The sequence below is a fragment of the Pleurodeles waltl genome, chromosome 11, assembly GCF_031143425.1.
Source record: "Pleurodeles waltl isolate 20211129_DDA chromosome 11, aPleWal1.hap1.20221129, whole genome shotgun sequence".
Classification (NCBI taxonomy): domain Eukaryota; kingdom Metazoa; phylum Chordata; class Amphibia; order Caudata; family Salamandridae; genus Pleurodeles; species Pleurodeles waltl.
The window spans coordinates 113,947,027-113,972,154 of NC_090450.1; positions in this window are offsets into that span (position 1 = coordinate 113,947,027).

A 25,128-nucleotide genomic window follows, 5' to 3' on the forward strand; every position below is an offset into this window, starting at 1 on the left:
TACTAAAATAGTGGAATGCGAACCATGAACTCCCTCCTGGGCAAGTGTAGTGTGTAGAGGGGCACTGGGAGTGTAAGAAAACACCAAAGGTAAGTAAAGTACCCCACCCCAGAGCCCAGGAAAGCGGGAGCAAGTTTCCTCCGCACATACTACAAGTCGTGATAAGAGATTTTGCAAGAACCAAGCAAGACTACAATCAACAAATGATGGATTCCTGGACCTGAAGACCTGTGGAGAGAGGAGACCAAGGGCCATATGTACGAACACATTTTCCCATAGACATAGAATGGGTAAAACCCTTTGATACATCTGGCCCCAAGTCCAGAAGTCAAAGAAATCAGGAAGGACAGGAGCCCCTGCCAACTTAGAAGATGGTACAAAAGTGGATTCTCCGGTAGCAAGAAGTGTACAGAAGAGCAACAAAGAAGATGGCTGCGGGTTCCTGCTTGGTGCAGGTGATGCCCCACGTCAAGTTGTTGCATGCACATTGTTTGGGTCACTGGATTCCGCCAACAAGCTTTGGTTCATGCATGTACGCAGTTTGCGTCAAAATGGAGCTGCCTGGACCCAGGAAGGCCCTGGGGGTCTAAACTTGGACTGAGGAGACAGGGGGGGGGGCTCTCATCACTTCAAAGAGCCCACAGAAGACCAGGCAGCACCCCCAGGAGTCCCAGAACACGGGGACAAATAAGATGCACAGTGCGATCATCACAGAATTACAAAGGAAGGTCTCGCGCCGCTGGAGAACAACTTAGCGAGTTGTGCATCACAGGATGAAGTGCTGGGGACCTGGGCTATACTGTGCATGAAGGATTCTTTGAAAAAGTGCACAGAAGCCGCCCGAGGAGCTGGAGAAGAATTGGTGCACAGGGGTATTGTTGCAGCATGGGGAGGCAAGCTCTTACCTCCACCAAATTTTGACAGCTGGACCTTATGACAGTCTGAGTCACGTCAGTCCACCACCTGTGTTCCAGGGAGCACGCTTGTCGTCAGGAGAGAAGTCCCAGAGTACCAGTCGTCATCGCAGAAGGGTGCAAAGTGACTCCGTCACTCCACAGGAGATTCCTTTGGTTCTTCTGGTGCAGGGTAAAGACAGGCAGTCCTCAGAGCATGCACACCTTGGAAACTGTTACAAATGCTGGCTGGAGCTGAATTTGCAGGTTACAGGAGTCTTCCTGGATACTTTGTTGCAGTTACAGCGGTTCCTGGAGCAGTCTGCGGTTGATCAGACGGTCAGAAACTGAAGCAGAGGATGCTAAGGATTCCTGGAGGAGTCTTGCAAGCTGAATCTAAGGAAACAGCCAGAGGAGAGACCCTAAATAGCCCTGAGTGGGGGATTGGCTACCTACGCAGGTATACACCTATCATGAGGGGTCTCTGATGTCACCTGTTGGCACTCGCCACTCAGAGGTCTCCAGAGTGTCCCCACACCTTGGAATCCAAGATGGCTAACACAAGGGACACACTGGAGGCTCTGGGCACCACCCCTGGGATGGTGATGGACAGGGGAGTGGTCACTCCCCTTTCTTTTATCCAGTTTCGTGCCAGAGCAGGGACTGGGGGTCCCTGAACTGGTGTAGACTGGCTTATGCAAGGACGGCACCATCTGTGCCCTTCAAAGCGTTTCCAGATGCTCTGGGAGACTACCCCTCCCAAGCCTGTAACACCTATTTCCAAAGGGAGAGGGTGTAACACCCTCCTCCCAAAGGAAATACATTGTTCTGCCTTCCTGGGATTGAGCTGTGCAGTCCCCAGGAGGGCAGAAACCTGTCTGTGAGGTGGCAGCAGCTGGGGCTGCAGTAGACACCTCAGAGAGCTTGTTTGGCAGTACTGGGGGCCCATGGTGGAGCCCCCAGGGTGCGTGGGATTGCCCCCCCTCAATACCAGTTTTGGAATGGGGGGACAATTCCATGATCTTAGACACCTCACATGGCCATATTCGGAGTTACCATTGTGAAACTACATATATGTATTGACATATATGTAGTACGCGTGCAATAGTATCCCCGCACTCACAAAGTCTGGGGAATTGGCCCTGGACAACGTAGGGGCACATTTGCTAGTGTAAGGGTGCCCTCTCCCATAGTAACTTTGCACCTACCCTTCAGTAAATGAAGGTTAGACATATAGGTGACTTATAAGTTACTTAAGTGCAGTGAAAATGGCTGTGAAATAGTGTGTGCACTATTTCACTTAGGCTGCAGTGACAGCCCGGAAGAAAGGTTTGTCTGAGCTCCTTATGGGTGGCAAAAGAAATGCTGCAGCCCATAAGGATCTCCTGGAACCCCAATGCCCTGGGTACCTAGGTACCAAATACTAGGGATCAATAAGGGGGGTCCAGTGTGCCATTTAGAATTGGAATATGGAGTCACTACACTATAGTGATACATTTGGTTTGTAGAGAGAGCATAAGCACTGGAGTTCTGGTTAACAGAACTTCAGTGACACAGTTAAGCATACTGACAACACATATAGGCCACAAACTATGAGCACTGGGGTCTTGGCTAGCAGGATCCCAGTGAGAAGGGCAAAACATACTGACAAACAGGCAGAAATTAGGGGTAACATGCCAAGAAAGATAGTACTTTCCTACAAGATATTTGCCACATGTGGTAAGTAAACCCAATTCTAACACACTCATAACAAGGGATCAAGGCCCTCATTATGACACTGGCGGTAAGTTCTGCTTACTGCCATGGTGACTGCCGCCAACATAACGCCTCCACAGAGGTTTACCGCTACCCATATTATGACCAACACATAGCAATCCGTCACTATACAGCCACACACCCAAGTCCGCCAGACCGAAGGTCAGTGATAAACTGGCGGTACCAAAACCCACACTGTTATGCCAACAGAACTAAGCCCACAACATTATGACCCACGAATCACCGCGGCATACATTCAACCTCAACAGACCGTTGGCGGTACATACCGCTGCGCTTAAAATACACACATACATAGAAAACAACACTACATTGGACAATTTAAACTATACACACCTGACACACATACAAACACCACACCCCACACACCCACACTACTATAAAACACACACACACAATACCCATAACCCGTTACAACTCAAAAAAATTGACAACAGAGAGAGAGACACCCAGAGCACCCACAGAACCAGAGCCAAAGAACACTATCACCCATACACCATCAACGCACCTTACAGGACACACCCCAACACATCACCCCACACACCCTCACACACACTACACACACTACACCCATGGCACCACAAAGAGACCCCAGGTACTCTGAGGAGGAGCTAAGGGTCATGGTGGAGGAAATCATCCAGGTAGAGCCACAGCTATTCGGATCGCAAGTGCAGCAGACATCCATTGCTAGGAAGATGGAGCTATGGCGCAGAATCGTGGACAGGGTCAACTCCGTAGGACAGCACCCCAGAACAGGGGATGACATCAGGAAGGGGTGGAATGACCTACGGGGGAAGGTACGTTCTGTGGTAGCAAGATACCAGATAGCTGTACAGAGGACTGGCGGTGGATCCCCACCCCTCCCCCACAAATACCAACATGGGAGGAGCAAGTCCTGGCAATATTGCATCCTGAAGGCCTGGCAGGAGTAGAAGGAGGACTGGACTCTGGTAAGTCAACTCTTTACTACTTTCACCACCCCACCTACATCCCATCACATACCCCCAACCCTACCCTCACCCCCATCACCCCACCAACTCACTTACATTCCCCTATTAGACATGACAGCCTTAGGGTGGTCACCCCTAACTATGTGCCTGCCTCCCTCCACTTTTTAGATACTGTTGTTTTACTGGTTTTTAGACTCTGCACACTTTACCATTGTTAACCAATGCTAAAGTGCATCTGCTCTGTTCCTTTAAACGTGGTAACATTGGATCTTACCCAATTGGACTATTTAATTTATTTATAGTAGAGTGCACTATGTGTGCCAAAGGCCTCTAGATTAAATGCTAGTACTGGGCCTGCAGCACTGATTGTGCCACCCAATCAAGTAGCCCCTTAACCTTGTCCCAGGCCTGCCATTGCAAGGCCTGTGTGTGCAGTTTCACTGCCAATTCGACTTGACATTTAAAGGTACTCGTCAAGCCTAAAACTCCCCTTTTTCTACATGTAAGACACCCCTAAGGTATGCCCTAGGTAACCCATAGGGCAGGGTGCTGTGTAGGCAAAAGGCAGGACATGTACCTCTGCAGTTTACATATCCTGGTAGTGTAAAACTCCTAAATTAATTTTTACACTACTGTGAGGCCTGCTCCCTTCATAGGCTAACATTGGGGCTGCCCTCATACATTGTTTGAGTGGTAGCTGCTGATCTGAAAGGAGTACGAAGGTCATATTTAGTATGGCCAGAATGGTGATACAAAATCCTGCTGACTGGTGAAGGTGGATTTAATATTACTATTTTAGAAATGCCACTTTTAGAAGGTGAGCATTTCTCTGCACTTAAATCTTTCTGTTCCTTACAATCCACGTCTGGATGGGTTTAGTTGACAGTTCCTTGTGCATTCACTCAGACACACCCCAAACATAGGATACTCAGCCTCACTTGCATACATCTGCATTTTGAATGGGTCTTCCTGGGCTGGGAGGGTGGAGGGCCTGCTCTCACACACAGGCCTGCCACACCCCCTACTGGGGCCCTGGCAGACAGGATTGAACTGAAAGGGGACCTGGTGCACTTTTAAGCCACTCTTTGAAGTCTCCCCCACTTCAAAGACACATTTGGGTATATAAACAGGACCTCTGCCCCTACCAACTCAGACACTTCCTGGAGAAGAAACTTGTAACCAGAACCTGCATCCTGCCAAGAAGAACTGCATGGCTGCCCAAAGGACTCACCTGACTGCTTTCTGGAAATGACTGCTAGCTTGCTGTGGCCTTGCTGCCTTGCTGCTCTCTGGCTGAAGTTAAGAAGTGCTCTCCAAGGGCTTGGTTAGAGCTTGCCTCCTGTTCCCTGAAGTTTCAAGACAAAAAAGACTTCATCTCTTCAAGAAGGACTCCTTGTGCAGCAAAATTCGATGCACAGCCTGTCCGAAACTATGCACAGCCTGCACCGTGGTGTAAATTTAACTGCATGCCGAACCGGAATGATGCAGCCCGACTTCAGAACAAGACGATCGACACAGTGCCAGCGTAACGACCAGAACTTCAACGCATGGCCCACTGGATCGACACACAGCCGACCCGGAACGACGCAGTCTGACTTCCAGAGAGGAATCGATGTAGCGCCTGCCGTGCGGTGGAAAGTTTGACGCAACGCCCACCGGATCGACGTAGCTCCTGTGACTTCGTCCTGTCAGTGCAGGAAGTCCACGCACCGTCCCCGGGGAAGCCTAAAACTCCCCTTTTCTACATATAAGACACCCCTAAAGTATGCCCTAGGTAACCCATAGTTCAGGGTGCTGTGTAGGCAAAAGGCAGGACATATACCTTTGTAGTTTACATGTCCTGGTAGTGTAAAACTCCTAAATTCGTTTTTGCACTACTGTGAGGCCAGCTCCCTTCATGGGCTAACATTGGGTCTGCCCTCATACATTGTTTGAGTGGTAACTGCTGATCTGAAAGCAGTAGAAAGGTCATATTTAGTATGGCAAGAACGGTGATACAAAATCCTGCTGACTGGTGAAGTTGGATTTATTATCACTATTTTAGAAATGCCACTTTTAGAAAGTGAGCATTTCTCTGCACTTAAATCTTCCTGTGCCTTACAATCCATGTCTGGCTGGGTTTAGTTGAAAGCTCCTTGTGCATTCACTCAGACACACCCCAAACACAGGATACTCAGCCTCACTTTCATACATCTGCATTTTGAATGGGTCTTCCTGGCCTGGGAGGGTGGAGGGCCTGGACTCACACAAAGGACTACCACACCCCCTACTGGGACCCTGGCAGACAGGATTGAACTGAAAGGGGACCTGGTGCACTTCTAAGCTACTCTTTGAAGTCTCCCCCACTTCAAAGGCACATTTGGGTATATAAACAGGGCCTCTGCCCCTACCAAATCAGACTCTTCCAGGAGAAGAAACTTGTAACCAGAACCTGCATCCTGCCAAGAAGAACTGCCTGGCTGCCCAAAGGGCTCACCTGACCGCTTTCTGTGAAGGAGTGCTGCCTTGCTGTTGCCCTGCTGCATTGCTGATCTCTGGCTGAGGTGAAGAAGTGTTCTCCAAGTGCTTGGATAGAGCGTGCCTCCTGTTCCCTGAAGTCTCATGTTCAACAAGACTTCATCTCTTCAAGAAGGACTTCTTGTGCGGCGAAATTAGATGCACAGCCTGCCACAAACTCCGCACAGCCTGCACCGCGGTGTAAATTTCATCGCACGCTGAACCGGAATGACACAGCCCGACTTCACAACGAGAAGATCAACGCACGGCGACTCGATCGACGCACAGCAGACCCGGAACGATGCAGCCCGACTTCCAGAGAGGAATCAACGCAGCGCCTGTTGTGCGGTTGAAAATTTGACGCAACGCCCGACGGGTCCACGCAGCTCATGTGACTTAGTCCTGCCAGCGCCAAAAATCTATGCACCATCCCCCAGGGGTCTGAAAACCCCGCCCCCCGAAGAGGATCCACAACCGAGTGCCGGAGATCGACGCACAGCCGTCCCTGCGTGGAAACGAAACCTTTGTTTCCATGCTTCTCCTCTGCGGTTCTTTGCAGAGATTTTTCACGCAAACCAGGTACTTTGTGATTGATAGAGACTTTGGGGGTCATTCAGACCCCGGCGGGCGGCGGGAGCCAGAAGGCCGCCCGCCAGCCCAGTGGGAAACCCCTTCCCACGAGGAAGCCGGCTCCGAATGGAGCCGGCGGAGTGGGAAGGTGCGACGGGTGCAGTTGCACCCGTCGCGAATTTCAGTGTCTGCTGAGCAGACACTGAAATTCTTTGTGGGGCCCTCTTACTGGGGCCCCTGCAGTGCCCATGCCATTGGCATGGGCACTGCAGGGGCCCCCAGGGGCCCCACGACACCCCATACCGCCATCCTGTTCCTGGCGGGCGAACCGCCAGGAACAGGATGGCGGTATGGGGTGTCGGAATCCCCATGGCGGCGTAGCAAGCTGCGCCGCCATGGAGGATTCCTGAGGGCATCGGAAAACCGGCGGTTTCCTGTTCTGACCGCGGCCAAACCGCCGCGGTCAGAATGCCCTGCGGGGCACCGCCAGCCTGTTGGCGGTGCTCCCGCATCCCCGGCCCCAGCGGTCCTTGACCGCCGGGGTCGGAATGACCCCCTTTGTTTGCTTTTAAAAGACTTAAGCCTCTTTATATCACTTTTCAGTGATATCTCAACATTTACTTATTGCATCTTTGATCGTTCTGACCTGCATCTTATAAGATTAATATTATCTATTTTTCTAAACAGTGTGTGTTGTATTTTTGTGGTGCTTTATGGTGTTATTGTATGATTTATTGCACAAATACTTTACACATTGCCTTCTAAGTTAAGCCTGACTGCTCAGTACCAAGGTATCAGAGGGTGGGCACAGGATAATTTGGATTGTGTGTGACTTACCCTGACTAGAGTGAGGGTCCTTGCTTGGACATGGGGGTAACCTGACTGGCAACCAAAGACCCCATTTCTAACACTCACCATCACAACCCACCCATCCCAACACCAAGCCCTGCATGCACCACCAATGCATGGACATCACTCGCAGCCCGGCATGGACACCCATCACTAAAGCATGCACATTACAGAGAATCACCTAGCCCACAAAATTGCTACTCACACAAGGCAAAGCTGATAGGGCAATCACAACCATACATGGCAACATATCTATGCACAATATGTCACACGCAGAAACAAAAACACTGCTTTCACATCCCTACAGGTCCCCCACCCAACGTCACCAGAGAAGAGGTGCCAGCAACATCCAGTCCCCCCACAGAAGAGGCCACAGTGATGACAGCAGCTCTGGACACTTCGATCTGGATGACCAACATGGCCCATCAGGGATCTCCGGACAGTCGGTTACCCAGGCACAGTCCCATGCCACCGCAGAGCCTCCCCACTCAGGAAATACCAGCACAGCACCCACCCAGCGGGCCCATACCTCTGTCCCCAGGACACGTCAATCAGCAGTGTGTACACCACTACAGGGACCCCAGGCAACCCCACAAACACAGGACGATCAGGGACCTAGGGTCAGTGGCAGTGGGCACACAGTCCGTCCAGGGGACAGAGGCACAGGACAACAGGGAAACTGGGATCACTGCTGTGCGACAGTGGGAGGAAAGGCCCAGGGAACCAACTCTCCAGGAGGCTCTCACCAACATCCTGGGAGCATACCACCATTCCCAGGAGATGATGGGCCAGATACTGGACAAGTTGCAGGAGACACAGCGGCTGCAGGAGGGACAGTACCTGGGGATCAGGGAGGACCTGAAGGACATCCACTCCACTCTGGTCACCATTGCAGGGGTGCTGGCAGACAAGGCCAATACCATGAGGGAGGCAGTGGCACACCACTGTGCCCCTGACACTAACAACAGGCCACCAGCACCCCTTCCCCTGCAGAAGGAGAACCACCCCGCAAATGGTCCCTGCGATCCAGGCAGAAACCAGAGAACATTGCCAAGACCCCTGCCAGGAAATAGGACTCTCATGATTGTCATCCTTGAGTCCCACTCTGTCACCCTGTCCACCTTGAACTGCCATTGCTCCCCTCCCTATGCCCCCTTGGACAATGCACCTGTGATACAAATAGAATGGACTCGATCTTGGACTTTCCTCCACCATTACCCCAGCCCATTGCCCATACCCCTCTACTTATAAGCACTTAAACAAACACCCTTTGAAGAAATACAAGTATGGAGTATGTCAAATGATTTAACTATGTATTTGTTTAACAAGGTTTAAACACTGCAATACAACTGTACTGTAATGTATACATAGGAATGACCTGTAGTTGGCTGCAGTCAACACACCAGTTGCCAGAGTGGGGCACAGATATCTGAAAATAGAGATGCCAAATGGTACAGTAAGTGGCCATAGAATTGGGAGAATCTGCCTCCCATGTACAATGTCAAACACAAAACTGTCAATGCAAAGTGAAGTTACAGTGTCTTACCTGTGTGTCACTGGAAGTACTGTCGTATAATAGCTATTCTGTTGTCCTCATCCTCATCCTCTGCCTCCTCATCTTCACTATCCACAGGATCCACTACTGCCACACGCCCAACTCCAGCCTCATCCTCCTGCAGAAACGGCACCTGGCGTTTCAAGGCAAGGTTATGCAACATACAGCATGCCGCCATTATCTGGCAGACCTTCTTGGGTGAGTAGTACAGTGATCCACCAGTTAGATGGAGGCAACGAAACCTGGCCTTCAGGAGGCCGAATGTCGTTTCTATTATTTTTCTTGTTCGCCCATGTGCCTCATTGTAACGTTCCTCTGCCCTTGTCCTGGGATTCCTCACAGGGGTCAGTAGCCATGAGATGTTGGGGTAACCAGAGTCACCTGCAAATATCGAGAGATACCTGTTAGCCAAACACTAACCATTATGGCCAACACCATACCCATACACCAACACCTACTGAGTGGGAACCATGGGCTCACCTATTAGCCACACCCTGTGCCTCTGGACTTGAGCCATCACATACGGGATGCTGCTATCCCTCAGGGTATAGGCATCATGCACAGACCCATGGGAGATGTACTCGTCCACCAGGCACACTATTTGCACATTCAACGAGTGACAGCTCTTTCAATTTCGGAACACCTGTTCATTTGTCGGGGGGGACAAATGCAATATGTGTACCATCAATAGCCCCAGTAATGTTAGGGATATGTCCCATTGCATAGAAGTCAGCTTTCACTGTGGCCAATTCCTCCACCTGGGGGAAAACATTGTAGCTGCGCATGTGTTTAATCAGCGCAGCCAAAACTCTGGTCAGTACTATTGAGAACGTTGTCTGAGACATTCCTGCTGCCAAGCCCACTGTTACTTGGAAAGAACCAGTTGCCAGGAAATGGAGTACTGATGGCACTTGCACAAGAGGATCCTATTGGGGTGATGGATACAGATATTAGGTCACGCTCCAATTGGGCACACAGCTCAGTGGTTGTGGCCTTGTCAAGTCTATAGGTGAGGATAATGTGCCTGTTCTCCATTGTTGCCAAGTCCACCAGGGGTCTGTACACAGGGGGATGTATCCATCTCCTATTCATCCGCAGCGGTTGCAATCTATGGGGCAAAATGGTGAGCAGGTGGTAATTATCTGTACATTGTAACCACTATAGTTCAATGCATATTGTGATTGTAACATTATTGTGGTGGGATATGTTCTAATTGTGAATTTGTGTACTGTGACACAGTTAGGATCCATGGCCTGTACCCCCCGAAATGGCATCTGCCTGTCCTGTATGGAGGGACAGGTGGAAATTTGGTAATTCCGCTGCCGTTGTGTGTCGTTGCGGAGAGGCGGTTGAGAACCGCCGTGCAACTCCTCATTGGGCCCTATGGGGTACAGTGGCCAATAGTGATGTACGCTGGCTGTAATCGTACGCATCGCCGGGGATGTGACCACCATTTTCTATCTGTTCACTCACTTACTACCTGACCTTCAACAGGAGAGAACCTACACTGCATGTGCTGCTTTGACCTGTGTCTGGAACCGACCATGGCTCGTGTAACTGGGGAAAGGTCCCCTGCCTTCACCTCTGCGGATTTGGAGCTACTGGTGGAGGGGGTCCTACCCCAGTACCGAATGCTGTATGGGCTTCCAGACCAACAGATAAGTACTATGCATGGGGCATGAATGCATGGAGTGCTGTGTGTAAAGGCCTCATGTGGGCGGGGGTTGGTGGATGGGCCCTGGGCAGCAGGCAGCATGTATGCTGGGCCATGTCCATGCTAATGGGGATGGGAAGGGGCATGGTGGGCCATACGTGTTAGAGACAGGACGGTCAGACTAATACCTTTCCCTGTGTCTATTTCCCTGCAGGTCAGAGCCCATCAAAAGAAGGGGATATGGCGTGCAATCGCCAAGGAAGTGTGGACCCTGTGGGTCTATGGCAGGCAGAGCACCCGCTATTGCAAACTGTAGGAGGACCTGAGTCGCTGGGCATGGAAGACGGCAGAGGCCCAGCTGGGGATGGCCTCCCAATGAAGAAGGGGTGCCTGTCATACCAAGACCCCCCTGATGGCTTGCATACTGGTGGTGGCCTATCCAGAGCTGGATGGGCACTTGAGGGCACTACAGCAGCCAGAAGGGGGTGAGTACAGTGGCTATCATTAGAACGTACAGCTGGTGGGGTGGTATCCAGTTCGTGGTTGTGTGTTTCTGGGTGCCCCTAGGCCAGGCCTGACATAGCAGCGTAGGTTCTCTGGTGGCTAGGGGTCTGAAGGGATAATCCTGCCTACCTAGCTTGTTAGCATACACAACTGGCTAGGTGTACGTGGGTCCCAAGTGTGCTGTAGTTGGCGGTGTGTGCCCCTCCTCATGCCTTGGTGGCTAGCAATATCAGTGGTGGTGCAATGTATAGTGCGTAGACCTGTTCCCTGTGTGTGAGGGTGGTGTGTATGCCAACGGTGGTGTTGGTGCAGCCATTGACCAAGTGTATTCTTTGTCTCTCTCCCCCCTTTCTTGTTTTGTCATCCTGTCCATATGTGCATTATCATCGTCTGGTGGAGGAGCAGAGCAGAGGCACCGGCGCTGGAGGAAGCTGCATCCCAGAGGACCCAGGAGGCAGAGTCCACTGATGGTGAGGGTACCAGTGGGATGGAGGGTGAGGGGAGCACCACGGCAGAGGGGACAATACAGACTCAGCTATCTCCTCCGATGGAATCTCCCTGGTGGTGGCGGACACTTCTGTGACCACCCAAGCTACAGGTACAGCCACCACCACCCGTACCAGCACCACACTCCCAGCAGCCCCTCAGCGAGTTTCCCGTGCCTGCTCACCCAGGGGGGTGGGCATCTCCTTCGCCCCAAGCACCTCAGGCCCTGCCCAAGTGAGCCCTGCTGCCCTGAGTGAGGAGGCTATTGACCTCCTGAGATTCATCTCTGTAGGGCAGTCAACCATTGTGAATGCCATCCAGGGGCTGGCAGCCAAGATGGAACAATCTAATGCATTCCTGGTGGACATTCACACTGGGTTGGTGGCCCAACAGAGATAGATTGAGGATCTGGCCTCCTCTCTGCTGACAGCCATTGTCCCTGTTTCTACTGTCCCCCCTCCAACTACCACTTCCCAGTCCCATTCCCCTCAACCCCAACCCATCCTAAGCACACAGCCAAACGAGCATGCACACAGGACAACACCCAAGAGTGTCACATGCAAATACAAGCACCACACTTCATCCCACAGGCACTCACACAAATGCCATCCAGTTGCAGACACAACAACATCCACTATTTCCACTGTCTCTCCCTCTTTCTCCTCCTCCACCTCCCACCTAGTTACGTCCACACTCACACCTGCATGCACTACATCATCATCCACTACCTGCATCACCTCCACAGCAAGCAGAACACACACATCACTGGCAGACACCTCCAAAACAGACATGCACATGTCCCCTGTGTCCTCTCCCACTGTGTCTGTCCCCCCTCCTAATGTACACAAACGCAAGCACTCAGACACCCAACAGCCATCCACCTCACAACAGCATACACCCCATGCACCTGCACCCAAATCCAGCAGACAGACACCTCCAACAACCACTCCTTCATCCTCCACTCCCATTACTTCTCCCTCTTCCTGCCCCAATGTCCCTGAAAAAGCTTTTCCTTTCCACCATTGAACTCTTCCCTACCCCTCCACCCCATCCTGCACATATGGCCAGGGTAGCAAGAACCCAGCCAAGCACCTCAGCCACACAGTCCACAGGCCCAGTTCCATCTGCACCTACTCATGGTGGAGAGGATTCCAGGCCACATATATTGAAGGGGAAGGAGCCTGCACCAGCTAGCCAAAAGGGGAAGGAGTCTGCACCAGCAGGCAAGAAGGGGAAGGAGCCTGCACCTGCATCCAAAAGGGGAAGGAGCCTGCACCAGCAGGCAAGAAGGGGAAGGAGCATGCATCTGCCATCCAAAAGGGGAAGGAGCCTGAACCAGCAGGCAAGAAGGGGAAGGAGCCTGCACCATCAGGCAAGAAGGGGAAGGAGCCTGCACCAGCAGCTGTCACGGAGCCCCCACCACCAACCGTGCTTGTGCAGACATCGCAGGGTGCAGGGGCTGTGCAGGAGCCTCCCACCACCAGCACCACCACAGTGCAGCCATTGAAGGGTGCAGAGGCTGTGCAGGAGCATCCCACCACCACCCCCAGCACCACCACAGTGCAACTGTCACCACCGGCAGACACAATGTGATCCTGCCTCATGGGCTGCTTGGCGACCTATCCACTCCAGGACCCGTGGGTAAGACACCCACTTGAGAGACTGTGGCCTTGCACTCCCCAGGACAAAGCACAGGGCATGTTGCCCCCTCTAGAACCAGTGGGCAAGACACCCACTCGAGAGACTGTGGCCTATCACTCCCCAGGACAAAGCACAGGGCATGTTGCCCGTCCAGAACCAGTGGGGAAGACACCCACTTGAGATACTGTGGCCTATCACTTCCCAGGACCAAGAACAGGGCATCTCCCCCCCACCTCCAGAACCAGTGTGGAAGACACCCACTCGAGAGACTGTGGCCTTGCACTCCCCAGGACAAAGCACAGGGCATGTTGCCCCCTCCAGAACCAGTGGGCAAGACACCCACTCAAGATATTGTGACCTATCACTCCCCAGGACAAAGCACAGGGCATGTTGCCCCCTCCAGAATCAGTGGAGCAGACACCCACTTGTGAGGCTGTGGCCTCTCACTCCCCAGGACAAAGCACAGGGCATGTTGCCCCCTCCAGAACCAGTGGGGAAGTCACCCACTCGAGAGACTGTGGCCTTGCACTTCCCAGGACAAAGCACAGGGCATGATGTCCCCTCCAGAACCAGTGTTCTTGTTTCCGCTTCCGGCTGAGGTGTCCCCCTCCCCTGAGGTGCCTGGCTATTTTCGACCTGATGCCCCTGCAGTGTTCTCTCTGTGTTGTTGCAGGAGTAACATAGGGTCCTTGGACTTTGTGATGTGGCCCTGTGGCCCATGAACATTAAGGACTGGGCAGTGTCCCTTGATTTGTGCATATGTATTTACTTTTTGATTTGGATGCACGTATTACCACAATATTTATCTTATTACACTCTTTTTACTCTATTGTAGTTGTCCTTGCATTATTCCTGAGGGTTAAGGGGTAAATCTGTTATGTTACTGCATCTGCTTGTGTGTGTGGTGTTGGGGGTGGTTGTGTTGCATGTTGCGTGTATGTGTCACTCTCTTTTTCCTCCCCCACCCCTGTGTGCTAGGCAGCAGTACTCACCGTTGTCGTCTTCGCCATCGTTGGTGTTCGTAGTGGAACAGCACATAGAAGAGCATGGGGATGACATGCAACTCGGGCAACATTGCGGCGTGGTTTTTCCTTGAGTCTCTACTGGTGAGTTGTTTCTCTTCTGTGCAGTGTTTCCGCCAGGCTTTTGATGTCATTGGTACCGCCCCAGAAAAGGTAGCAATTTCCTGTTTCATAATACAGAGGGCGGAACATTGTCTTCTGCCTGGCTGTAGGCGTTTACCTCCTTGGTGCCTGTTGATTCCACCCTGGTGGTCAGTGTGTTAAAGTGTCTGTCTGTCTGAGCTGTTTCCGCTGTGGTCATAATTTCACAGTTATTACTGCCGGCCTGTTGGCGGTATTACTGCCACTTTATCACCGACCGCCAGATGGTGTAATGAGGGCCTAAGTGTCTTCAGAAAATTAGCCGTAAGTATGAGAGGAATATCGGTGAACAAATAGAGAAATTTGGGCAGGATTACCATCTTAGCAATGGCTATACGGCCCGTCAATGAGAGCAGAAATGAGCACCAAGCCGCCACCTTATCCTCTAGCCATGTAATGGCCTTGCCATAGTTGGCCGACAATAGCTCATCCACTTCCCTGCTAACCCATATACTCGGGTAGCGCACCGGGCCATCAGCACAGCTCAGGGGGTATCTTGAAAGGTACAGCTTCATAGCAGCGGACAGGGGTAGAACCACTGATTTAGACAAGTTTATTGTTATCCCAGAGAGCTGACCAAATCGTGTGATCTTGTCTATTAGTATGTCAAGGTGAGTCTATGGACCCTGTACATATAAAGCAACATCGTCAGCATACATAGAGACCAGAACCGGGCATTGTCTAAACGCCAAGCCCCTGTGGCAATAGTGTTGTCTCAAGTGCGCAGCAAGTGGCTCCATCCCCACCGCAAAGAGCAGCAGCGAGAGAGGGCAACCCTGCTGAGTTCCCGTACACACACCAGGAAGGAATCTCGGTATTGTTCCATTTACTCTCAATCTCGCCACTGGGGCTCAATACAATAAACTGATTAACTGAATGAACCTAGGGCTCAGACCCACCCTTGACAGCAAGCCAAACATATACGGCCACTCAAGGGAGTCAAACGCCTTTGTGGCATCGCAGCGAGGTCTTCAGGGTTCACCATGCCGGTTTGTCAGGAATAAGGCTGTGTGCGGTCCAGGACCCTCCCTGACCTCTGCTTCGCGTCTTTGCGGCGTGTCATGCACGACTTTTGTCATCACTGCTTCCTCCAGAAGTTGTCATCAGCATCGCCTGCCCTGTGGTAAAGCTCATGTAGCTGCAGGGTCAGGACATTGATGGACAAGATGCACTTATCAATGCCATTCTATGAATAGACTACAACTCCCAAGTTTTTAGAGGCAGCGGCCATCTTGGGGTGTGGCAGGCCTATAAAGCCCAGCCACACCCAAGCACATTGCTCACTATTTTGAAGACTTCACTGCAGTCGGACCTCGTGCGGAGTTCCTCTGAAGAAAGTGGATTTCCTGAATGGCAGAGTGGCAGCATGTCAGAGTATATTTGTTTCCATGGTGAATTCAAAAACGAGTAGGTTGTACTGGTATCAGTAAGGTCATGATGAGTCAAATCTTGAAGGGGGTTGTTTACTCCCAAAAGTAAAGTGCCCCTTAGCAAAACGAGCAAAACAGTTTAGACCAAAAGTAAAGTGCTCCAGGCACGACGATCAAAGTGCTTCAGGCTACACGAGTAAAGCGCCCTTGGCACTACAATGAAAGTGCTTCAGGCCACATGAGTAAAGCGCCCCTTAGCACAACGAGCAAAGCACTTCAGGCTAAACGAGTAAAGCTCCCTTGGAACGACAATCAAAGCGCTTTAGGCTAAACGAGTAAAGCGCCCTTGGCACGATAATCAAAGCCCTTCAGGCCACACGAGGAAAACACCCTTGGCACGACAATCAAAGCGCTTCATGCCACACGAGTAAAGCGCCATTGGCACGACAATCAAAGCGCTTCAGGCCACACAAGGAAAGCACCCTTGGCACGACAATCAAAGTGCTTCAGCCCACACCAGTAAAGCGCCCTTTGCACGACAATCAAAGCGCTTCAGGCCACACGAGTCAAGCGCCCATTGACACAACAAGCAAAGCACTTCAGGCAAAACAAGTAGAAGCGCCCCTGGCATAATGAGTAAAGCGCTTCATGCATGATGATCAAAGCGCTTTAAGTTCAATTAGTAAAACTTTTCAGGCCTCAGTTGCAAATGTGAAAGCGCTTGAGAAAAGCAAGCTGTAGTTTCACTGTTTTTTGGGAAGTACAATAATTGAGAAACATATTTAAATCTTTGTGCATTTCTAGGCTGAGATCAAACGTTTATGTTATGAAAGCATAATTGTTACATGGTTAATTTTCAGAGCATGATCATAGTCCAAAGCTCTTGCCATCTTTAGGTACAGAGATTGCAGTTCATTCTTGTTCCATGATTCAAAGAAGGGGCTATGCCCAGTTCACAAAGGGTCTCAATCCGATATCACGGAGAGGCCTTTGTTCCAGAGTCTATTGGTGAGTTTATAATGTTATGAAAGAGCATATGCATATTAGTCCTAACCATTTTCTTTTCAGATCTCTCTCTCTGCAGTTCCCTACCCTAATTCCCTTCCCCCCGCCTGGCTTCATCAATACTCTGTGCTCTTTCTGGGTTTGTGACGTCGAGGTGGGCCTTTTGGTCAACAGCGTGCAGATCCCAAGGAAAGGGCACTCTGACAGGGTTGCCGCAAAGACAGTACGGCGATTATACCAAGTCGAACGACCCAGCACAAAATCAAATTGATCTGGGAGCACCAGAGACGGGAGCAGGGGTTGCAGCCATGTCGCGATTAACTTTGCAAGTATTTTATTGTCCATATTTATAAGCAACAGTGGCCTATATGAGTCACAGAGGCCCGGGTCTTTACCTGGCTTCGATATTGTCACAATTAGGGCCTCGCACATCAAAGGCAGCAGAATTCCAATTTCGAGAGCTTCTGTATATACATCTAGTAGGTGCGGTGCGAGCAAATCTGCGTATTCCTTATAGGATGCTGCTGTGAGCCCATCTAAACCGGAGGCATTATCGTTGGGTAAGCTCCAGATGAGTTGTACGATGTCCTCAACCGAGAATGGTAAATCTAAATACTGTCTATGCGTGTTCTCAAGTAAGAGCAGACCAATGTCCTCAAAATATTCTGTATACTCCTCTGGTAGTAGCCTCGCCGAGGCAGAGTAAAGGGAAGCGTAAAAATCAGTTAGCACGTGCTTGACCCCCTTTGTACCCACATAGCGGACACCAGAGTTGTCCTGCAGTTCTACAATATAATTCGTGGCCAACAGCCATCGCGGCAGTGCCACCAAGTCCTACCGGCCCTCTGGCCCTCTCCATACCGCCTCAACTTTCCTTCCTTATCTAAAAAGCAGATCTCCCCAAGTGCCACTTCCTCATACTGTGATAATTTCTCTCTCACCTCAGTCAAGAGAGCATGGGACAGGTCCCCCCACATACGTTTTTCCCGCATGGCCAGCTGGACCTCTAAATCTGTCAATTCACGACAGATCCCTCTGATCACCACCTTAAAGGCCTCCGACAAGGTACCCACCGATGATACCAATCCCTTATTGATAGTGAAGTATTCCCTAAAAGCTTGATCTTTAAGTGCCCCGCGAGACAGCATCCACGAGAAGCCGTGTTGCGAACCCCCAGTAATCCACAGCTTCAAAAGAACCAGCAAGTGGTCCGATGAAGTACGAGGCATATGTTCAATAGATTCCGTCCAGAGCTCTATCTCTGGTTCCAAGCCATCTATCAATGCGTGACCAGCTGTTATGCACTGTGTTGATACATGTGCCCCCTCTTTCCGCGCCATACTTCACCCTCCATATATCCGCCACGGCGACCTCTGCCATAATCAGGGAAAGAGCCCTAGCAGCCGTCACATGTTGAGGCCACGCTTGGCTCTCACCGTCTGACACTGCATCCAGTACCATGTTAAAGCCCCCCTCCCACAGTAGAGACCTCGATCCCAGAGAGCACACCAGATGGCACATCTCCTCAAAGAACACCAGGTCATCAACATTAGGGCCATACACTGACACCAGTCGAAAAGGCCTGTCTTGCAATGTGCCCTACAGCATAACATATAGGCCCTGTGTGTCTATAATCACTTTCTCTGTACGCCACTGAAGTCCCTTTCTAAGCAGTATGGCCACCCCCCTTGCATAGCCCGAGGATGTCACTACATGGCTTTCACCAATCCATCGCGCTCTCACCCTATGTTTTGTGGCACTGGTCAGGTGAGTGTCCTGAAGCATGCAGACATCTATCGCATGTCACTGCACATAAGCCAATACTAATCTCATCTTGGACTATCATTCAACCCTCGAACATTCCAGGTCAGGCATTTTAAAAGTGTCACATCACAAGAAAACATCGCAGTAGGTAGCAGAATTGCTCCACAGTCTTCCCGAACCCACCCCTACTTTAAATCATCTGCAAGGACAAGTAGGAATAGAGAAGAAGCAACAGAAGAGGAACGTCCAACATGGTAACTAACAAAACATCCTCTGCCCCCACCCACTCCGGACCTCCAATTGGGCCAGATCCCCCATCCCACCCCACCCAAGTTCATGCCCCATCACATTGCAACAAACAACTTCTTTGGACATATCCAAGGGGGCGCTGGTGCGTGGGTTTCACAAATGTTGCTGCTTGTTTCGGATCTGTGAAAAAATTCAATTTTCCCTTATGTTGCACACGTAACTTAGATGGAGGGATGAGGGAGGATTTAGCGTCTTTGTGAATCAGTGTGCACTTGACTGGGAGGAACACCGTACAGGCTGCCTGCACTCCCAGAGTGTAGTCCGGGAAGATGCTGAGCTCATTATTGTTATAGACTATGGGTTGATGCTCACAAGTAGGGGAGAAGCACTGTGTCTCTGTCTCTATAGTTTAGTAAGCACGCTATCACAGGGCACAGTGGCTTCCCAGGAGGTGGCAGCGGGCCGAGCGACCTATGCACACGCTCCACCACCAGCACCAGGGAGAGCTCACCAGGGAAAAGTGCAGTTAGCATAGCCTCTGCATAGTCTTCCATGCACCCCATGGCTGTTGACTCCGGTAGACCTACAATACGGATGTTATTTCATCTAGAGTGGGCTTCAAGATCTTCATTTTTATTCTGGATGACTTTGAGCACCCGCTCCATCTACAGAAGTCACTCACCTTCTCCGCACTGACTGTCCTCCAAGTCTGAAGCGCGCGATTCCACCTGCTCAAGACAGGCGTTGTGATCATCCACCCTGTCTTTTAAGCGATCCATTTGCTCCATCAGATGATCTCGCTTAGTGTCTGTTCCCACCAGGCTATGATTAAGATCGACTGTGGATCCTCCCATCCACCTGACTGCTTGGCTGCACTTTTTTTTGCCCTTTAAAGAGAGCTTTGTTTTTTTTATGGTCCACCCTTCCTATATTAATAGATTCTCTTCCCTGGGGGAGGGGTGCCCAATCTGATGCCAACAGTGCAGGCGCCCTATCCAGCATCAGCCTCTCCAGGCACCAGCACCCAAAATGGGCAAAGGGGCACCACGTTGCAGCCCCGGGAGAACCTCTAGCAGGCCGCCAAGCTGGTCACCCGCTTCCGTCCGCCCACAGGTAATCCCCAGCACCAGGGCTCTTCAGTTTTTCTTTCCAGGCCCCAGTTCCTTTAAAGTGTCTGCTCTCGTGGATAGCCCGTCTGGTACAGTCTGCAGTCGTACACTCCTTCTATTGCACCCCCACCAGCCACTTCATGAAAGGTGACGAGAGCCGGGGCACACTACGTGATAGTTCATGATCCCTGACAGCCTCTCCACAGATGCGGGCAAGCAGCGGGCCCCCACCTCCAGCCAGACGTCGATCTCCCTCGTCAGGAGCACTCAGTTAGGCAGTGCACACCAATGCTGTTCAAATTTTGAGTCCAGCCGTGCACTGCACCCATCCGCAGGGCTCGCAACCCGATTTCTGCCGCCGATTGTCTTGGCCCCGCAGACGCTTACCGCGCGGGTGGCTCAAGGGTGTCGCTGCTCCCGGACCACAGATGTCGTTATCCGAGGGGGAGTTAATCAGTTCCCCCCACATTGTCTGTCACCACTGCTGTCCTGCCCCAGGCTCAACCCGGCATTCTCCTGCCAGCCACACAGCACACCCACCTGCAGGGCCCGTGGCCCGATTCCGGCCGCTGGTTGCCTCAGCCCCACAGACTCTCACTGCCCGGCTGCACGGGTGGTTCAGGGGTCTTGCTGTTTCTGGGCACCGGTCTCCATATCCTGGGGGGCAACCAGTACCCCCTACACTGTTTACCACCGCAGCTGTTCTTCCTCGCCGGACACGAGGCGAGGCTCCATCGTTGGGCCCCGTCTGCAGCTGATCGCACGGCCCACAAGCGTCCACCACCGTTGGGCCGGTTCCATTTCTCCTGCCCCTGCCCCGTTGACAATCTATCCCTCAAGGAACATAATAAGGAGTGCCCCAGGTATCCGACCTCACCAGATTTTAATGGATTTATGCCCCTGCCCTTCAGAGCCTCACGGAGTGACGACCATCTTGCAGGATGGCCAGACCATGCCCCTGAGAATGTCGTTATTTCACAAAAGTTCCTGGGTAGCATCAAAATAAAGCCGCACGGGCGAGTGTGCGTCAAAAAAGGCCAGCGATGCGTCGATTTCTCATCCAAAAGGTAGAACATTTGTCATTCCTCCTTCGGTTGGGTCGGCGTGTGTCGTTTCTTCTTTCCCGCAAGAGAGCTATGCATTGATCTGGACGGGCACCTTGAGTCTGGGCAGGCTTTACATTGATTTTCCACGCACAGCGATGTTGCGTTGAAATCCGGTGGCACAGTGTCAAGAAACCACACTGCGTGGGGGCTTGAATCGCTAACAGAAGCTGCTGCTGGTGTTGCATGTAGTTTCCCCTGCCACTTTGCATTGATCTTCCAACTGCAATGCAGGTGGAACATCAATTTTAGCCGCAAGGCTGGCAGCACATCATTCATCAGCTGTGAGGCCGGTAGTGCTTTGAAAGTTTCCCTGCATTCCGGTCTGTGCGTGGATTTTCAGTTCAGATGACAAGTCTAACAGACACTAACCCCTAATCGGTACTTGCTTATATCCTTGCACCTGACACTTATCTAAATTAGGTGTGTGACAGCTTGCCTGCAAGGGGTCTTTTGAAGAAACTGAAGAGTTACTAACCCCAAAACCAATAGTTTGGAGGGGAAAAAACCTAAGCCTCTGTAGGGCATATTTATAAAAAATGACACAGAACTGCAGTTATGTGACCATGATTGGTCACACTCATCATGCTGGATAGATTTGGGATTTATGTGAAATGCTAATGAGTGGAATTTGTTCTTCTTGTGTGATCAGTTATGCCTACTACAGTGGTGTGATTAGGGATGTAACTTCTACATATTTGGAATCATTCATGGGTAATTGCACACCATTGTAGCAAAATCCTCCGCTCAGTGTCTGACATGTTCCCTATGTAGATACATGTGTACAGTATCTACATGTTCAGGTATTTATTTTTGCTCAAACACCATGCCATATGTTGCATGTTTTCCTCTCTCCGTGTGCTAAGTTACAGGCCACACCAAGTCTGGCTCACCTGGGGGGGCATGTGAAAATTAATTTAGTGACAATATTGTTAGCACATACACTTTGACAATACAATTCCTCACCATGTAGTTTTGGTAGGATGTCCCTTTTAGCACACAATATGCATGACAGGGTTGATTACAGACAGGAATGGCAGGCCACTCATCAGTGTAACAGTGGCATTTTAAATACCCCCACAGCCTCATTGGTGCTGGTGTGGGCCTGAGATCAAGTTGTCCCCCTCAGCACAGTACACTGTGCACTGGCGGCAGGCCCCTGTCTGTGAACAGAGTAGATGAAGCTCCTCTAGAAATTCTGTTGGGGGGATGACATCCTCAAGTTTAATTTTGACACTGCTGTGTACAGTCAAGTGCAGAAATCCTACTGCACAACTGAAGTCCCCTGTCTGATTTTATACTTGGGACTTATAGGTTGTTGTTATCAGCCTTGCCCTATCATGTACTATGCACTTCCAGGTTGTTGGTGTTGACCTTGTCCTACTATGTACTAGGGAGTTATAGGTTGTTAGTGTTGGCCTTGGCCTATTATGTACTCCAGACTTACATTGTGTGATGTAGGCTTTTAGGTCAATGTTGCTGGCACATTTTCTGCAGATTTTCCTTGTATCTCATATTCCTTTTCCTCACACACCCATCCTTCATGCACGTCATAGTAATTCATACATGTGAACTTTACTAATGGACATTGCTTCTTCTACAGGCTATGCAATGTTTGCCATACCATTTCCATTGTTTGCAAGATGAGATAACTGATCCCTACACATCTCTCAATACCAGCCACAGCACTTGTGTTGTGTCTGAGTCATCTCCAATTATTTGCTGGCAAAGTAAAGTAGAGGAGTGTCTCAGCTGTCCTTTCACATTTGTTTGACATGAGCACTCACACACAGCCTTATTCACCATTCTTTGTCACATGTATTATAAGTGTGTTTGGATTGTGTGAGTACTCCTGACAGCTATGATTAGAAAATGCATATTTTTATATGTGCATGTCCTTATTAAGACATACACTTTGTCAAGGGTTTGTGGCTTGTTTTGACATTGCTTGGCATGCGAGATACAAACAAGTCTGACACACCAAGACATTAAGATTTGTTTTCCTCCAAATTTAACTCTCTATTAGTCATACATGTGAGTGGCACTAATGGGGATGTTGTAACTTGTCACCTGTGATTGTGACATTTATACATTGATTTGTTACATAGCAGACACTGACCTACTGTTGTTGATACTGACTACTTTTGTCCTACCTAGGCCATACATTTGAACAGCAGTCTTCAATTTTTTTTTCTGTATGGCTGCTATCAAATGTCAACCAGACACACTTGTGTAATATGTGTTGCAACGTAAACTATTTGTACAATAGGATATGCAGACATATAACCCACACATTCATTTAGGTGCATTGTGTGTAGTTGTGTGTTATTCCTGAGTGTGTTCCTATTTGTTTTCCAACTGTTGTGGCTTAGTCATGTTTTCCAAGATGTGGGTGAGTTTATAAGGTTTATGAAGGTGAATTGAAGTACTCAAAGACAAATAAGTGTTCAAGTGATTTATCAACAAATTAGTGCTCAATGATGATTAATGTACAGTCTCTAAGAGAAGAAGTTGTGCACAATATTGTCCCTTCTGCGTGTTCCACAGCAGAATGTAGTTCTTTCCCATCACCCAGTCATGCATCATTTTCCTCCTCCTCCTCCTCCCTGGTGACCTCGACCTGTTCCTCCCAGGGGACATTAGTATTATTTTGCACACAAGTGGTGGGGCATATAATATTCTTCCTCAAGATAGATCTGGGCACCTGAACCTGGATTTCAGGTTGCCAAATATCCTCTCCACCACATTTCTGGTCCTTTTGTGTGTGTCTTCGGAAGCCTTTTCGGATTCTGTATGTGGGTTTCCATATGGGGTCATGACCCCTGGTTGGATGACGTAACCTTGGGCCGCTGCAGTAGAAGGAGAGACACAATGTCAGACTTGAATTTGTGTTCCATTCTAACTGACCTGGCACAGTATTTGTCATTGGAGTGGAGATTCCTACTTGGATCTGGCTTTGTGCATGTTCCTGTTTGCATGCATGGTTGTATTGGTGCGTGGTGGTGCACCCCAGTCAAGGGTTGTGCCTTAGAGGCATGGTGACTGTGGGATTTGTCTGGCATGACAGTTCACACATGCAGGATATGTGTGATGTTGAAAATCATTGTCCCTTCGTCCCATAACTTTTGACCTGCAATAGTGCCATGTTTGGTACCTTTGTGCTTATTTTGTCTGTTGTGTGCCATGAGACGGGTGTTGTACAATGTGTGTTGCACGTGAACCCCCCGAACATCTTAAACCTGCTTTGCACACCGAGCTGCTGTCACAATTTCCTGGCTAGCATGAATGTGGGTATGTAGAGACAAATTAGCAAACACCTGTGGCACAGGACAGGGCATGAGGTGGTTTTCTGCACTGGCCTGCATCACCGTTAAAGGCGAACAATGTGCCATGTCTCATCGATATGGCGAATATCTGACCTCTACCAGTGCACTGGCAGTAGTTCAGCTGCCAAAGTCCACAGTAGGCAACCTTATAGCATGGTTGAAAAATGACAGTTGTGAGGGTTTGCTTGTTTCAGTGCAGCAAGGTGTCCCTTCCCACACATGATCAATCATTGATGGCAATTTCCTGTTGCAATGTGTGCTGCACTATGCATCATACATGAGGAAAGTATCACAGTGGGAGTATCAAGTATTTGGCTTGATAGGACAATGGTGATGGCACCCCTGTGGTGGCATTATTTGATGGTGTCACAACTGTGTGTGAGTTGTAGTAAATGTGGGCAGTTCCAGTATGCAAGTTGTTTGAAGGAGGCATGCCCAATGCAAAACCCATTGCTGACCACTTCCACATTAAATGATAGGTGTGAAGGGGCTTAACACCACCTTTTAAATACAGAGTGAGCATTGCTCCACCAGAACATTCTCAAATGTGACAGTCCAGCGGTGCAAGGGACTTGTACATGTGGCCATATGTGAGGGTGATGTGCATTGAATGTGTGGAATGATGCATTTGTGTTGTTCTACAGTCATCTGTGCTTCTCTACGTATGT